Raw genomic sequence first — 18,395 nt, 5'->3', positions numbered from 1 at the left:
AAGCTTGTCTGCTCTCTGGCCCGGCGCAGGGCCCGCCGCCTGGTTGTGGTATGGTAGGTGGACCACATTACTCTAGTAAGTTCCTACATGAACGTAACCCTGGTAGTAGGCTACCACAATGCACTAGGCTGTCTTCTGACTGGGGAAGCAACTATATAAAGGGCTCCCAGTGCAGTTGCTGTCAGCTGCCCCTTCCGACCATTCTTAACCTACCAATTAGTAATTGTAAGATCTCTCAGGATATTCTAAGTACAAGGGCACATGGCCTTAGGGATCCGCTGAATTGTATACTGCTCAATGCCAGATCCTTAGTGAAACACAGCTTGGAATGTGCACTCCTTCTGGAGGAGCATAAGATCAAAATCGCTTTTATCACCGAGACCTGGACGGATAGTAGCTCAGGGACTGATCCGGCGAAAGCAACACCCTCAGGATTCTTTTGCCGTACTGTGAATCGGCCTAACAAGAGGGGGGGAGGGCTTGCCATTATCCTTCATGAAACACTCTCCCTTAAGGCGACCGCAGCCTCCAACCAGGCGTGTGAGGCCTTAGCTTTTGAAAATTACGCTTGTCTGCACAGACCCTTTAAAGGGCTGCTTATATACCATCCCCCAGGGCCCAAAGGTGGCTTTTTGGATTCCCTAGGCACGCTTCTGTAAGAAGGATTGTGTTCAAAATCCCTCTCCGTGATGGGGGATTTTAATTTCCCCCTTGAAAACACCAATGATGCTGATATCTTACGGCTTAATCAAATCATGGGCGTCGGTGGTCTGACAAAAAGGGTGAATGAGCCGACTCTTGAAAAGGGGCACACTTTAGGTGGGATCTTTTCTAACAGTAAGGATATAGATGAGATCTCTGTCCTGCCGATCTCATGGTTGGATCACTGCATGGTTAAGTTTGTACTTACTTGCCCCTTGGCCCACTCGTCTGGTCAGACAAAACCTAAAGAGATCAGAACTTGATCCTGGGGTAATCTGAATGCGGAGAAATTGGAAAATGTCCTAGAAAACTCCATATACCAGATCCCGCAGGATGTGCAGGAGGCTACCACCACTTATAATAATTGGCTTCTGAACGCCTGTGATCAATTTGTCCCCCTTAAAAAATGGATTCCCAAACGGGCGTCCCCAACCGCCCCTTGGTATAAGGAGGAACTTAGGGCCAAGAAACTGGTCTGTAAATACGCAGAGAGGACCTGGTGGAAAAAATGTGACAACACCGAAAGGGAGAACTACAGAATGTGTATCTCCAGGTACAAGCAAACACTTTTGGAAGCTGAAAGAGAGTATTTTTCAGTACAAATTAATATGGCTGAGTCCAATTCCAAAGAATTGTTTAGAATGATCTCTAAACTAGCTAATCCCTCCACTCCGAAGAATCAGGGCGATGCAGAATTCTGTAACAAATTAGCTAGGTTCTTCAAATCCAAAGTAGAAATCATTTTTAGCTCACTCACAGGTAGGATTAATGACACTCTGATGGAGATCAATCCTTTAGATCAAAGAAGCCTAGGCTCTTCGGCAGAAGTACTGGAACACTTCTCACCTATTAACAAATCAGATCTGGTTAAATCTTTGCTCAAAATAAAATTGGGCCCCCAGTGATCCGTGCCCTGCTGGTATTGCCAAAAAAGTTCCGGAAATTATTGGAAGGGTTCTTACACCTCTGTTTAATACAGTCTTTTGGGCAGGTATCTTTCCTAAAAACTGGAAGAAGGCCTCGGTGCTTCCTCTTCTAAAGAAGCAATCCCTTGACACTAAGGACGTGAATAGCTACCGTCCTATTTCCAGGCTCCCCTTACCGGCCAGAATTCTGGAGAAAGAGATGAACACTCAAATAAGTAATTTCATCTCTATCAATATTTCCTTGGACCCATCGCAATATGGGTTTAGAGCCTTTCACAGCACGGAACTGGCGCTCATTAAATCAACCGAGGAAATCATAGAAGCTGTGTATAGGGGTGGTAATACCATTCTAATCCTCCTTGACCTATCCGCGGCCTTTGATACGGTTCACCATAAGGTTCTGTTGAATAGGCTCTCGGATATTGGAGTGAAGTGTGTTGCCTGGAAACTGTTACATTCCTTCTTATCTGATAGAGTTCAGATGGTGGATTTAGATGGAAACATCTCGGAACCTTTTTCACTCCCCTGCGGAGTGCCACAAGGCTCGGCTTTGAGCCCTATGCTTTTTAACATCTATGTGGCACCCCTGGCTAGTGTCATCCGGTCGTTTGGTTTCCAGCTCACCTCCTAGCCTAATGACACACAAATTGTGTTATGGCTGACAGAGGGAACAGAAAGGGAGGCAGGGGCGAGGTTCCACAACTGTATGAGCACGATTTCTACCTGGATGTCGTCCAATTGCCTAAAACTTAACTCAGCCAAAACTGAGGTGCTGCAATTTGGAAATAATCCCCGAATCTGGACTCCTGACTGGTGGCCCGGGGACCTGGGATCATGCCCAAAGACTATCACAGGAAAGTTAAGAATTTGGGAGTTCTGGTGGACATCAAACTTTCCATGGGGGACCAAGTCAATCAGGTAACCTCAGCATGCTTCATGGTCCTTAGAATTATTAAAAAACCTAACCCCCAGATTCAACAAGAATTCATTTTGCAATTCTTTAATAGCGAAAAATACCGATTCGCTATTAATGAATTGCAAAATGGAATGCACCAAGAAATCCCTAAAAAAATAGCGATTTCTTAATATTCCTTAATTGCGACTTGCAAATTGCGAGTCGCAATTAAGGAATACCCCCCTATTCATTCCTATGGGCCTAGAGGCCCATAGGAATGAATGGGAAGACAATCGCAATTTGCGAATCGCAATTAGCGATTCGCAAATTGAGATTGCAATTTCAAGGGTGCAGGGGTGTCCAAAGGACACCCTTTTGCACCCCCTGAAATTGATGTGTGCACATATGTTACGTACACACATGCCCTTAGGGCATGAGTGTGCGCAACATGAAACTATGAAAAATGCACTTTAGTGCATTTTTCAAAGTTTTTGCAAATTACCATGAAGTTGTACTTCATGGTAATTTGCGTGCCCTATTAGAGAATTCGCTATTTTTTAAACTTTCATGCATTGCATTTAAGGAATCTCAATTTGAGATTCCTTAAATGCAATAAATCGTAATTTAGCGAATTCTCTATTTGCGATTTTTGCATTTGGGATGATGCATCCCAAATGCAAAAATACCGGTCGCAAAGCGGCAGATTCTGAGAATCTGCCCCTTTGCGAGCGGATTTTGGTTCGAAGAATCTGGCCGTAAATGTTTTCTCTCAGCAGATAACCTAAGGACGGTCATCACTGCTCTCATTATGTCCCGTCTGGACTATTGCAATGGTCTCTATCTTAATGTTCAGAAACAACATATGAACAAGTTGCAATTGGTCCAGAATGCGGCAGCGAGAATGCTGATGCGAACCCCTAGGTTTCTTTCGATTAAAGGAGAACTCAAGAAACTGCATTGGCTCCCAGTCCCACTCAGATCGCAGTCTTCTCCTCCAGCACAGACATCGACTTCAGCCACGCCACAGAGCTTCAATGGACGGACCACAGCTGCGTCCACTTCACCTTCAAGAGAACGACGACCCACCACCACCAGCATCAGGCCGCCCGCAGAAGCTGGAACAAGATCACAGCAGACCAGCTCGCCGCTTCCCTGAGCCAGCACCCTCCCGCCAACTCAGCGAACCCCAGCCAGGCCGCCGACAACCTCACGAAGTGGATCAACAACTGCGCGGACGAACTCGCCCCGCTGAGAACCCCGCCCAGCAGATCCGGCAGCAAGAAAGCCCCGTGGTTCACCGACGAACTCAAGAGCTCCAAGAAGAACTGCCGAGCCCTCGAGAAAGTCTGGAGAAGGGAACCTACACCAGACAACAGGACCACCTTCAAGCAGGCCACCCGGAAGCACCACCAGCTGATCCGCGCCGCCAAGAAAACTGCTTTCAAGGACCGGCTGGACAACAACGCACACAACTGCAAAGAACTCTTCAACATCGTGAAAGAGCTATCCAACCCCAGCGCAGGAAACAACGACATCACCCCATCGCAAGACCTCTGCAACTCCCTCGCTTCATACTTCCACAACAAGATCGCGGACATACACAACAGCTTCAACAACCAACCAACGAACACCAAGACCGAACAGCCACCCCCCACCACCACCCTCCACGCCTGGACCCCGATCAGCACCGAAGACACCATCCGCACGATGAACTCCATCCACTCCGGATCACCGACTGACCCCTGCCCTCACCACATCTTCAACAAGGCTGACGCTGTCATCGCACCCCACCTGCGAGACATCATCAACACATCCTTCGACACCGCCACCTTCCCTGAGAGCTGGAAGCACGCCGAACTCAGCGCTCTTCTCAAGAAACCCACAGCGGACCCCACCGAACTCAAGAACTACCGCCCCATCTCGCTCCTCCCGTTTCCAGCCAAAGTCATCGAGAAGACCGTCAACAAGCAGATGGCCGCCTTCCTCGAGACGAATGGATCCCTCGACCCCTCACAGTCCGGCTTCCGAGCCAATCACAGCACCGAGACCGCCCTCATCGCCGCCACCGATGACATCCGAGCCCTGATGGACAACGGAGAAACAGCGGCCCTCATCCTCCTAGACCTCTCCGCGGCATTCGACACTGTCTGCCACCGCACCCTAGTACAGCGCCTCAGCAACGTCGGAATCCAGGACAAGGCGCTGGAATGGATCATCTCCTTCCTCGACGGAAGAACACAGAGAATCCGTCTATCACCGTACAAGTCAGAAGCCACCGAAGTCATCTGCGGCGTCCCTCAAGGATCCTCTCTGAGCCCCACCCTCTTCAACATCTACATGAGCCCCCTCGCGGCCATCGCACGCCAGCACAACCTCAACATAATCTCCTACGCCGACGACACCCAGCTGATCCTCTCCCTGACCAACGACCCCGCCGCCGCCAGAGCCAACCTGCACGAAGGGATGAAAGAGGTAGCCGAGTGGATGACGACCAGCCGCCTGAAACTGAACTCGGACAAGACGGAGGTCCTCATCCTGGGCTCCTCACCCTCCGCCTGGGACGACTCCTGGTGGCCTCCCGCCCTGGGCACCGCACCCAAACCGACAGACCATGCGCGCAACCTGGGCTTCATCCTGGACTCCTCCCTCTCCATGACCAGGCAAGTCAACAACGTCTCATCGGCATGCTTCAACATCCTTCGCATGCTACGGAAGATCTTCTGGTGGATCCCCACCGAGACCAGGAAGACCGTCACCCAGGCCCTCGTCACCAGCCGACTGGACTACGGCAACGCCCTCTACGCCGGTACCACCGCCAAGCTCCAGAAGAGACTCCAGCGGATCCAGAACGCCTCAGCCAGACTCATCCTCGACATCCCACGAACCAGTCACATCTCCGGACATCTGAGAGACCTTCACTGGCTCCCCGTCAACAAAAGAATCACCTTCCGCCTCCTCACCCACGCACACAAAGCCCTACACGACCAAGGCCCGAGCTACCTCAACAGCCGAGTCAACTTCTACGCTCCCAAACGCCACCTCCGATCAGCCAACCACGCCCTCGCCGACGTCCCCCGCATCCGAAGAGCGACTACAGGAGGAAGGTCCTTCTCCTACCTGGCCGCCAAGACCTGGAACTCCCTCCCGACCGACCTGCGCCTGACCCAAGACCACCTCTCCTTCAGGAAGAAGCTGAAGACCTGGCTGTTCGAGCAGTAGCGGCAGCCCCCCCCCCCCCCCCCCCCCAGCGCCTTGAGACCCTACGGGTATGTAGCGCGCTCTATAAATGTCTTTGATTGATTGATTGATTGATTGAGATCGCGCTTTAAGGCACTATGTGTTGTCTTCAAGGCTGTTAATGGGGTTGGCCGGAGTTTCTCCAATCCACACTCACATGGTATGTTCCAAGTAGAATTCTGCGTTCCTCCAGATCTAAACTAGTCCAAACTTCCACCTTTAAGAAAATGAATTGGGAAGGTAGAAGCTTTCTCTACTGCGCCTCCAAAGCCTGGAACAAACTTCCCTTCCATCTTAGAAATGTGCCAAACCTTACCTCCTTTCGCAAGGATCTTAAAACATGTTTTTTCTCTCTTTAACCGGCCATCGCTCCCCAGGTTATCAGTATTTAGCGCCAGGACACCCCAGGGTAACAGTGCGCTTTATAAGTACGATTAACATAACGTAACATAACCACCTCCACAGCACCATAATGGCTACACTGAAAACTGAGAAGTTTGGTATTAAACTTCTCAGCACATTAAACCCACACTGATGTCAGTGTGGGATTTAATGGAAAATGCACTCAGAGAGCATGTTAGAGATGCACCCTGAAAACCGACCAGCCTCTGGTGGGTTCCCTGGCTGGTACACACCAGCCTGCCACCACAAGACATGTTTCTGGAGACCTGGGGTGGGAGCTTTCGCTCCCCGAGCCCAGAAACAAAACCTTTCCTGGGTGGAGGTGTTCACACCTCCCCCAGGCCAGGAAGAGCCATCTGTAGCAGGGGAGCTTCAAAGGCTTTGCAGCCTTTGTAATGCGACCGCCAGCCTCTCCTGCTATCAGGAGCAGACCCCCTTCCTGTCTCCCCTCCTTTTCAGCTGGAAAAATTAGCCAGCCCAGAAGGTGTGGCAACCCTAAGGACAGTAGCCCATTGGCTACTGACCCAGAGACCCCTAAAATGCCCCTAAATACAGTATTTTGGGGGCAGTCCTGAACCAAGAAGGCAGATTCCCGCAACCTAAGAAGAAAAAGGACAAAAGAAGACGCCCAGCAGTGGAGACTGCAGAGAATAACTGATGTGGCCCCAGCCCTACCGGCCTGTCTGCAGTTTTCAGAGATCTTGCACCAAAAGTCACCTTATCCTGCAGCTAGCGACCTCCAGAACCCAGGGAGGACTGACTGACTTCAACAAAGACTGGATCTCCTGTGAACAGCAGCTCTGTTCAAAAGAAAACTCCCAAGACAGACTCTGAACCTACTGAGGGGGAAACATCCTTTACAACGCACCTTTTACAACGCACTACCATTACGACGCAACTTTAACAAAGCAAGTCATTACAATGAATTGCGCTGGAGGGCGCTCTAGGATAGGGAATAGTTTAATTACTATCCAACACCTTCCATACTATCCACGGGGACTTGAGTTGGAATAGTAAATTAAACTATTCACTATCCAGCGCCCCCAACGCAAGTCGTTGTAAAGACTTGCGTTGTAAAAGTTGAGTCATAATGGCATGCGTTGTAAAAGCATGTGTTGTAATGACATACATCCCTGCTGAGGACAATGAAACGCGACGCCTGGAACCACCACTGCACCCGTCGCCTACGGCCCGAGTTCGAGTGGCCCACCGGTCCCAGCGATGTCCCTCAGCGCTCCAAAGCCCAAGTTCACCGTGGATTGACTCCTTCAGGACTCCCCAACATCCCCTGCAGCCTCTGCATGGAGATCCCCTGTAAAGTTCTACTCCGCCAGTAAAAACCTCCTTGACACAGTTTGGTGAAGTAGGATTTATTCCACAAACATCAGAACCGACTATACAGCAGGACGCCCAGCCACAGAATGAGAGATTCATGACATGCCATGCATCACAGCATTCCATGACATGGGCAAAGATCCACAACATTAGATTACAAAACATCACCCTAACAATAAAGGAGAAAAGCAAAACTGATTAAAAGAAAAGAAGAATGAAGATAGCATATCAAATTAGCAAGAAAATGAACAGCACGGTAATGGTTCTAATAACCTGCGAAAGGCAGACAAAGCGTTAGTATAAGACATAATCTTTCAGCTTTTTAGGCAGATTTCTGCACCTTCCAGCAGAACTGCCAGCCACTCCGTCACGAGTATTCTTACTCCATGGGTTGTAACCATCAGAGGAGACAGGTGCATGAGAATTTAGAGATTTGCCAGTGTATCTGACCAGCCTAGACATGCTCCACATGCAACCAGTGTGAACTTTTACAAATTTTTTCCTGATGGCAATGATGGTATAGGGACCCATGAAGCTTGAATTTCCTTTGCAGGTATGTCTGGGATTCTTCACCAGGACTTGATCACCAAGACACCATTTTATTTCTCACATGCATCCTAGAATCGTAACTCAACTTGTATTCATGCTGATAGTTAGAATTTCTGGAATGTCTTGTCTCCAGAGAGATACCTACATTACTACATGCAGGCAACTGTGATGGGTTCAATTGAGAAGAAGCTTTCCTTCCTCTCAATACTTCAAAAGGGGTCCTCTGCGTGACCACGTTAGGGGCAGTACGGTGAGCCCACCATGTTTCTCTTAGATTTTCACCACTCTATTCATTCTTTCAGTTAAACCGTTGGCTTGAGGTGAATACAAAGCTGTCTTCTGGTGGACTATGTTGAGATCTTTAAGGAAAATACACATTTCCTGGGACACAAATTGTACCCCATTGTCCGTGACTAAGAATATAGGCACTCCCTCAGAAACGAACACATCTCTGAGGAATTCAATCACAGTCTTAGTGTTAGCAACAGACACACATTTCGTTACCACCCACTTGGAGGTATAATCCACCAATAAGAGGACAAACCTTTAATAGGATGGCATAAGCTCAAAGGGACCAATAACATCTAGACCCAATTTTGACCACACAGCAGCCGGGACCTCAACGGGAGTCAGGGTCACATGGTTGGTGACATGAGTCTGGTCATTGGAGGCGCAAGACACACAGTCCTTAACTACATCTTCAGTCATGTGGTCCATACCCGGCCACCAGTATCTCTACCTCACTCTAGCTTTTGAGAGGCTTCTCCCCAAATGACCTTCGTGAGCAAGGTTAATTATCTTACTCCGGAAATCAATGGGAGGGTCTACTCTGTCCCCCTCATGAGCTTTCCACAATAAAACGATAAATCATCCCTCACGGACCAATAGGATTTCATTTCATGATCCAAAGTTTTGTAATCAGGTCACACCTGAGTTGTCTACATCTTGAAGGAAGAAAGCACTTTGTCCTTCCTCACACTATCCAATTACTCCCTATTGGATAGTTCCGGTTCTGCAACCCAGCTCACACTCTCAGTTTCAGTATCATTCTGTTCACATTCTAAAGGCATCCGGGAAAGGCAATTGGCAGATTTGTTACTTGGACCAGGTAAATATTGTAAACGGAAGTTAAATTCCTGGAGTCCTTCATTCCAGCGCTTGAGGCGGGTGTGATGTGCTCACTGTGGTGGTACGAGAAAACCTGCACTAGTCAGCGATGATCATTTCTGTCCAGAAAAGTGATCCCCCAGAAATAGAATTTAAAATGGTGTACAGCCCAAAACACACTCAGGGCCTTTCTCTCAATACAGGAGTAATTGGCTTCTGCATCCGAGTGCCCTGGAGGCAAAGCCAACCCCCCCTCTCTTCACCATTCACGACCTGGGAGAGCACTGCTCCCAAACCTCTTCAGTGGCCAGGATGGTTTTGCAATTGACGTCAAAGTGCCCCAGTGTGGGCATCTTCCCAGTCTCACTTTTGATGCTGTCAATGGCTTCTTGGCACTCATCAGACCATTCAAAATGTACACCTTTCTTAAGCAAAGCCCAATGGATTCAGCCACACTCGCAAATCCTGACACAAACTTAGAATACAACTCAGTGAGTCCTAAGAAGGATCTCACTTGATCCTTGGGAGTGGGAGCTTTCATGACACTCTTTGCAAGGTCCATTTTGGGCTGAATCCCCTCTCCCGAGATAACATGCCTAAACTATGTAACTCTCTTGCTAGAAGTATGCAGGTGACAGTCAAAAATAACACATATAGTTTGAAGTGTGTGGCACCAGTGTCTCGAGATAAAGATGACATTAAAGTTTGTAGATCCAAAAACAACAAAATCAACCAGGTAGCTCATTGCTGGAAATATGTAGGCAACAGTCAAAATAACGTATATAGTTTGAACTGCGTGGCACCAGTGTCTTAATATAAAAATGACACTAAGGTTTGTAAATACAAAAACCACAAAACAAGAAAATTAGGGCAAAGCCTGTCCCAAATCAGGCATGAGACCACTCGTCGCTAGTGTAAAATTGTAATTCACCAGTAAAAACATCTTTGACACAGCTTGGTGAAGTAGGATTTATTCCACGAACATCAGCACCGACTATACAGCAGGACGCCCAGCCACAGAATGGGAGATTCATGACATGCCACGCATCACTGCATTCCATGACATGGGCAAAGTTCCACTACATTAGATTAAATTAACCCCCCCAAACGCGAATGGCCCGGTAAGGTGAAATCCCTACCTCAAAAAACACCCCTGCATCCAGCGCCCTGCGCCCTGGAGAAGATAACCCGAGGTGCACCTATGTCGCCGAGCCCTCCAACTTACCTGCCCAGCTGTTGATTCCTCCCAGAAGTTTTCCTGGACTGAGCCTGCAGCTGTAAACCAAAACCAAAAATCCCCATTGAAAACAACAGGGCACCTGATGCCAAAACAGCACCCTGCCCCTGCGCCGCCCCTGCGCCGTGGCGGGTGCACTTTGTGTGCTAAACCAGATCCCCCTTTGCCCTGAGCCTAACACCAGGAGCTTTCCTCCCACAACCCAGTGGCCTGCTCATGAGCAGCCACCAACCGGAGGGCCCATGGGCCTCAGAACTCTGAGTTCAGTCTTTGAGTGTGTGACATCATTTGCTGATTGAGTGTGTACAACAAATGCTAACATAAACAAAGTGGAATCACTCAAGGTGGTGGTGATCCTTAAAGTGATGGGAAAACACACAGTGTTGTTTAAATGCCCCTCACACACCAACAGGCCCCTTGGTGTCATGCTTCATCATCGGGGCCTTCGCACCCCTCTACGGGATGCGGCGTGCTACGACTCGCGAATACGCAGGAGCACTTTGAAGTGGACTATGTGTGGGGGTGTGTGTAGGATCAGAAGTGTGAGTGAGGTGAGGTGAAAAAAGTGAAAAGTTAAAAAATACCTGGCACGTGGGAGGAAAAAAATATTTTAATTTAATCCCCGGCTGGTATTATTAAAAGAAGTGCAGGGCGTGGTTAGATAGATACGAGTTAAGGTATCAAGAACCACTAGTATAGTGTCAACATGTTTCGGAGGTCACAGCCTCCTTCTTCAGGACAAGGGTTATGCACTTACCCTCCCCTTACTCACATGCAGAATGTCAAAGTGTATTCAAAAAATTAATAAAATTACCACAATGTGTAATGTTCCTAACAGTGTTTTTAGTTGTCACTTTAAGGATCACCACCACCTTGAGTGGATTCCACTTTGTTTATGTATACATTCAGGGAGACTGAATCCACTGACTCTCTCTCTCCCCCCTTCTGTTATAATTCGTACAACAAATGCTAAACACTACCCTCTGATAAAGCCTTACTGCTCACCCACACTACCACAAATAGAGAGTACGGTGTTATCTACTTTTACCTCTGCCTACCTTTGGGATTTCACTGGACACTGTGCACACTACACCTCATTTTGGTATAGTATATACAGACCCAGCTTCCTACATTGGAGGATTAGCGGTGGGATATACAACTTTGCATTTGTTGGACTATCTTGGCTACCACCTGATCACACAACAGAACTCTTAAATTGTCTTTAGAATTCAGATTTTGTTTTCAAATTGCCATTTTTTGCAAAATTACTCAAAGTCTTGTTAGGGCCTTGGTTAACTACCTTTAGAATTTTAGAAAATAAAAAGTCACTTTAACTAGGGACAAGAGGGGTTAGAACTTTTGTAACTATGTCTCTTAACAAGAACCCAGCTGTTAGTGAAAATAATCACAATGCCCTTATGGAGTTTACCTCACCCCTTACCTTCACTTGTCTTTCAAGGAGGTAAGGTCCCCATGTAAAATTACAAACATTACCATGGGATCCCATCCCACCAAACAAAAGCTCCAGGAGCTGTTGGATGGGTATGCTAAGTACCACCCATCTGAAAATGGTGAAGACCAATCAGATGAGGAAAAACATGGAGATGATGAGGAAGTGGACCAAACCCCCCACCCCCCTCCCAAACTCTCCCCCTCCACTTCATACGGAGAAAGGGCCCAAGTGCCCCTAACTCCAAGAGTAAACCACTTAGTACCTAAAGGCCACATAGGTGGAGCAGGTACTACTGAGGACATGCAGACAGCCTCAATGAGGACAGCCTCAATGCTAGCCAGGTTGACCAAAAAATCTGCTCGAGACCAGAATCCTGGCTCTAGAAAAAGAAAGAGCAGTGATGGGCCTAGCACCCATCAATGGTGGCAGCAATTTAAAAAATATAGAAAAAGAAGGATACTATGATCCCAAAATCTCCAACGGGATTGTCCCTAAATAGGAGGAGGGTGATGATATCACCAAGTGGTTCACAACCTTTAAGATGGCTTGTGAATCCAGAAGGGTGATGAAAACCCACTGGGGGGCACTCCTTTAGGAATTGTTCTCTGGTAAGTGCATAGACAGACTTCTGAGCCCTAGTGGGGCAGATGCTAGGTCTTATGACCTCATGAAGAGAACTCTAATTGGGGGTTTGGACTCACAACTGAGGAATACAGAATTAGATTCAGGGAGGCTCAAAAAACCCAAAACCAATCCTGGATTGACTTTGTTGACTACTCAGTTAAAACACTAGGTGGCTGGTTGACTGGATGTAACATGCAAGATTATATTGGTCTTTATAACACAGATTAAGTAATTGCATTGATGAAAAGTTGCATCAGTATCTGGTAGACCTAGGTCGAATTTCTCCCCAAGAATTTGGAAAGAAGGCAGACCATTGGGTTAAGACATGGCTAACTAGGACGCCCACTGGGGGGGGGGCAAAAGAAATAGGTTACAAAACCTCCCCAGAGGAAAGACAGTGAACCTCTTAAAGATAAAAGTAAGGAGTCCCAGGCAACTCCCTAAAAACCTGTCCAGGAGGGTGGGCCCAAAGACAACTCGCAAACTAAAACTGGGTACCAAGGTAAGAATTGGGATCCCAACAAGGTATGGTGTCAGAACTGTCAAAAGGCAGGACACCACACCAAGGACCCAAACTCTCCTAAAAACAAAGCCCCTAATGTAGCTCCATGGGTTGTTAGTGCAGCTTTGGAGGATGGTTGCTCAGATGAGGAATTACTCCTAGCCTTCAACTGGAAAATGGGCCTAAAAGGTGAGTTGGAAATTCCAGAGGGGAGAAGACACGTCCACCACCTACTGGTGAATGGAATCTCAGCCACTGCCCTGAGAGATGCCTGTGCCAGTCACACTGTGGTGCATAATAGGTTGGTACTCTCAAACCAGTATGTCCCAAGAGAAACAAAAAGAGTAAGGACTGTCCCAGGGGATGTCACTGTTAGGCCTGTGGCTGTAGTCCCCCTAGACATAGCTGGGTCCCTTAGTTGGAGAAAGGTGGTAGTCAGTAAAGACCTCCCTCTTGACTGTCTCCTTGGGAGTGACCACCCAGAGGATGGTCTGACCCAAAGAGAGGTACTGGCCCAGTGCCAGACCTCACCCAAGAAAACCGGGGGCCGAACCTGCAGTTAGTACAGATAAGCCCCAAAAGAAAAAGAAGAAACAGTGTAGGAAAGGTGGACAACTGTCAGCCACAGTTCCAGTGGGCCAGGGAGATTCTATCCCAGTAAGGGAGAACTCCAAAATTGGCACAGGTAAAGTCCTTCCTAGCCAAAAAAAAGACCTGACTAGTCAGACAACTGTCCAGCCTGAGTTGGCTGCTCCTCAGCTGCCAGAACAGAGGGTGGAAGAAGGTTGTTCACTACCAAGTGTAGTGCCCCCCCACCGTAAAAACAGCAGAGAGCCCACCAGAACCCAAAGAAGCCTGTAAGGTAGCCCATTCCCTTACCAGTGAGGAGCTAAATGTGTGGTTCTGCCGGGTGGTAGCCTTCATGGCAGCACTGTCCTTGGCATGGTGGCCTAGCCAACAGCATAATAGCAAGTAAGGCTCCCTGATACAATTGGTCATGGTGGGGTTACTCAAGCTGTGGGTAACCTCTGTGGGTAAGCTAGGTTTTGCCTTAGCTAAGCAAGAATTTGCAGAGGCAGGGCACCTCAGAACCCAAACTAAAAAGATGGGGTAAAGACACTGGTAGAACTGGGGGTCTCTAGTTGGCAGAGGTAGGTACCACTGTCCAAATATGTACCCTTGCTTCTAGTCAGGGTAAGGAGGAAACACTCTTTAGATAACCTCTTCTCACCCCCTTGGTAGCTTGGCACAAGCAGTCAGGCTTATCCAAAAGCAATGTGTAAAGTATTTGTACCAACACTCACAGTAACACAGTGAAAACACCACAAACTGACTCCACAACAGTTTAGAAAAATAAAGATATTTAATCTAAACCACATAAGACCAAAACGACATAAAATCCAACATACACAGTTCAAGAATATGGTTGAAAAGGGTTCTTAAGGTTGCGATAAAATAATCCACAGCTGCCTAAAAAGTTCACAGTTGCATCGCGTTTTGCCAACAGTATCTTTTAAAAGCGACAAAGTTCCAAAGCAGAAGCTGGTGCGGTGGAAAACAAGTGATGCATTGCTCCTAAAACCCAGGGGAGGCGATGCGACAACTCTGCTGCAGCAGCAGTTGTGTTGTGACAAATCCGGTCTGTATAGGGAGGATGGCGGACTTATATGGATTCCGGTGCGTAGGTTCCGTAGGAAGTTTTTTCTCGCAAAGGCGTGATGCAATGATCTTTGAAGTTGGAACGATCACTGTGGTGGCGATGCGCGCACCAGCGGTGATCTCCCTCTCGCAGCTCCTCGATGCGATGGCTTCTGCGACGACACTCGCAGCGACGTGATGCGGTCCGCAAGCAAGCGGTGCGGGATCTCACCCAGCGACGACAGGCTCTGCGACGACACTCGCAGAGATGGTAATCTTCCCGCACTGGTCTGGTGCGTCCCGCAAACGAAGGATGCGACGGCTCTGGCAGCGGCAACAGGAGCTGCGACAATCTCGACCTTTTAATGGCGGGAATTTCCTCGCACTGCGGGGATGTGCTCCGCAAGCGAGCGATGCGACAAAACTTGCAGAAAGTCTTTAAAAGCTTGGTTTCCAGCTTCCCAACACAGGTACAACTTCCAGAGGCACCACACATGGGCCACGCACTCCAGGAAGGACAGATCTCTCTCAATAGAGTTCAGGAAAGCTGGGGTGAAGTCCTTTTGTTCCTGGGACTTCATAACAGGGAGCCAGCTCTTCTCAGGCTCTTGGAGATTCCTTCAAGCAAGGGGACACAGCACAAATCAAAGTCCTTCCCCTCCCCTTGGCAGCAAAGCAACAGCCGGTCAGTCCAGCAGAGCAACCGCAGGACAGTCTTCCTTCTTCAGTTTCAGCTTTCTCCTTGGCAGAGGTTCCTTCTTGATTTCAAGATGATCTAATTTTCTGTTGTCAGGGATCCTGTACTTATACCCGTAAAAGACTTTGTTCTCTTTGTGCAAGTGGGCCCTGAGCCCGGTCTGGACCAACTCTGGGTGTTCCTTGAGCACTTTCTTTTCCTGATTTCTCCTTTCCTTTCAGAGTGAGGGGCAGGGTCGTCAGCTGCCCAGCAGGAGGTGGAGCCAGCATTGTGGAAGGCAGGCACAGCCCTATTCAGGCCCAGGTGCTATCCCCTCCCACCACTCAAGATGCAGATGCAGTCATTCAGCCTAGGGTTGACTCAGCCAGCCTTCTGGGGAATCCCCAGCCCCTGTCCCTCTCAAACCAGACAGTCAATTCACAAACAGGCCAAGGCACACAGAAAGGTCAGACAAGAGAACAGCAACTTTCTAGAAGTGCTATTCTCAAACACAGGAGTTAAAAACCACCATTCTTAAAAGATGTGTTATTAAATTCTGAGTTCAGGGATACTAGACTTTTATTTCCTACCTTGCTCCTATGGCAAGAAATGCTCATAGCCACTGTAGCCAGCATCCCCCATGATAGCCTATGGAGCAAGATAGCCTTACAATAGTGGAAAACGAAAAAGGCTGTAATTCACTACCAGAGCATGTCACCTGCATAAGTACATGCTCTACCTTTCACATACACTGCATCCTGCCCAAGGGGGTACCTTGGGCCTTCCATAGAGGTGAACAATGTGCACAGAAAGGGAAGCGTTAGGCCTGGTCAGTGGGAACACTGACCAGGAGGACATGGCAGTTCACAGACTGCACACAGGCGCTGCGGTGGCAGGCCCGAGAAACCATTTTAGGGCTACTCATGTGGGTGGTACAATCAGTGCTACAGGCCCACTAGTAGCATTTGCCATCACCAGCCCTGGCACACTCAGTGCACTTTTTTTTTTTTTTTTTGGTGTAAGATGTTTATTGCACTTTCCATCACATAAAAAGAAATACATTGGATTCGCCTACAACCGCAGCGGGCCGGCTACATGTACTCACAACAGAGAAAGTTGGCGTTAGTTTTATACAGCCCATCAGCCGACATCCAACGGACCGGCGGCGTGTTATCTGATGTACCACAAACTTTCGTCAGTGCTATACTCGCCTACATACTCGTCAGTAGTCTTACATTTTCTGCTTAAGGGAACTAAACATAACAATATACTACCCAACCTGTGATTCTCCTCTCGCTACAAACACTCTGCATCACAGCATCCTCCCTCCTCAGTACCAATATTATACAGTTGTTTGCTCTATGTCCTCACCTTCAGATGTATACATTACTCAGTGTCCTCTTCCGATTCTGACGTGCCGTGTTCTAGTAAATAGGCACGCAGGAACCCCCAATAGTCTTTGGGCCTAGATCTGATTGGCAACTCCTCCTCGTATGTGTTAAGCGTGTCTCGACAATAAACCATATCCTCTATCCAATGCTTTACCTCCGGGGCCCTCCTGCTGCTCCAGTGGAGGGATACCCTTCTTTTGGCTAGCAGTAGTGCAACAGCACAGAATTTGCGCTTCAAAGCTCTAAGTTGTGGAACAATACCCAACAGACAGACTTTCGCCTCACACAGCATGGAGACTCCGAGCATTGCATTCAAAATTTGTATGACCTGTTCCCAGTATCCCGCCACTTTGCGACAATGCCATGCTAGATGCATGAAGTCTGCATCTTCTTGTTTACACCTGCAACATTGTGAATCTTCCCTCAAGCCGTATTTATACAGTCGCTGAGGCGTATGGTACACCTGATGCAAATACTTATAATGAATGATTTTCAAGTTACCGTTTGGTGTCAACATGCCAGTAAGCATGCAAGAGGAATCCCATTCTTCGTCAGTCAGAGGTTCAACCAGCCCAGCGCTCCATTTGTCCTTAGCCTTGTGTGTATTACCCCCTACCGCCCGCTGTATACTTGCGTATAGCTTGGATACTAGGTGAGATGCAGTGGGTTTAGTGAGGAGCAGTCGTAGGGGTTCAAGTGTTTTTGGCTCTTCTGGTTGTGTAGGGTAGTGTTCCCGAAGTGCCCTTTGCAGCCTGTAGTAGTTAAAACTGAAAAGCGGGGACGGGTTGCTGATGTATTTTAACTTGTCCAGGGTCTGAAATTCACCACTTATATACAAGTCTCCCAGTGTGTCTATGCCAGCCCGCTTAAACAGATCCATGCCAACCTGCTCCTGTGTTACCGAAAGGGCCGGGTGATGTGCTAGTGGAAGCGTGGGTGCGTAGAGTGGTAGGCTGTCTGCTGCTTTCCCCATCAACCTCCATGCCTCCGTGGTAGCATTAACCGGATTGATGTCGTGGTCGTGTAGCCTAGGGCGTTTATGTGTCATTATGCTAGCTAGCGGGATCGGGTCTGCATCGCCCGCTTCTACAGCCACATGTGTCAAAAAGGGTATGTCGTGGTACCAGAAGTGTGCGAATTGCGCCTGAGCACATAAGTAGTATAGGTAGAAGTCTGGAACCTTGAAACCCCCCCTAGCATATGGCAGCGTCATGGTGCGCAGTTCCATCCTCGCCTGTTTCCCCGCCCAAAGCAAACTAAGTACCAACGTATTGATATTACGGAATACTGCAGCTGGAGGTTTTATCGGAATATTGTTAAATAAATACAGGAACTTCGGTAGAAGGACCATTTTGACGATCGCGGCCCTGTCCGCCAAGGATAGAGGAAGTCTATTCCATCTTTTAATTTTGTCTTCAAGGGATGCTATGGCTCGCCCGTAATTTGTCCGAATGACCAATTCAGGGTCTCTGTGAAACCATATTCCTAAATATTTCGTTGGTTCCTCCTGCCATTCCAGCGGGTAGTCCAATTGTGTCGGACGTGTGCTGTCCGTCAGTGATAAGATAAGGGATTTATCCCAATTTATCTGCAATCCGGATTGTTGACCAAATTTTATGTATTCTCTTAAAAGCGGATTCAAGTGCTGTTCAGGATTTTTAACATACAACACCATGTCATCCGCATATAGCGAGATGTGTATGGGCCGGGAGGGCATCTGA

Source organism: Lissotriton vulgaris, chromosome 4_1 (genome assembly GCF_964263255.1).
Source record: "Lissotriton vulgaris chromosome 4_1, aLisVul1.2, whole genome shotgun sequence".
Lineage (NCBI taxonomy): Eukaryota > Metazoa > Chordata > Amphibia > Caudata > Salamandridae > Lissotriton > Lissotriton vulgaris.
This window is presented reverse-complemented; position numbering follows the sequence as displayed.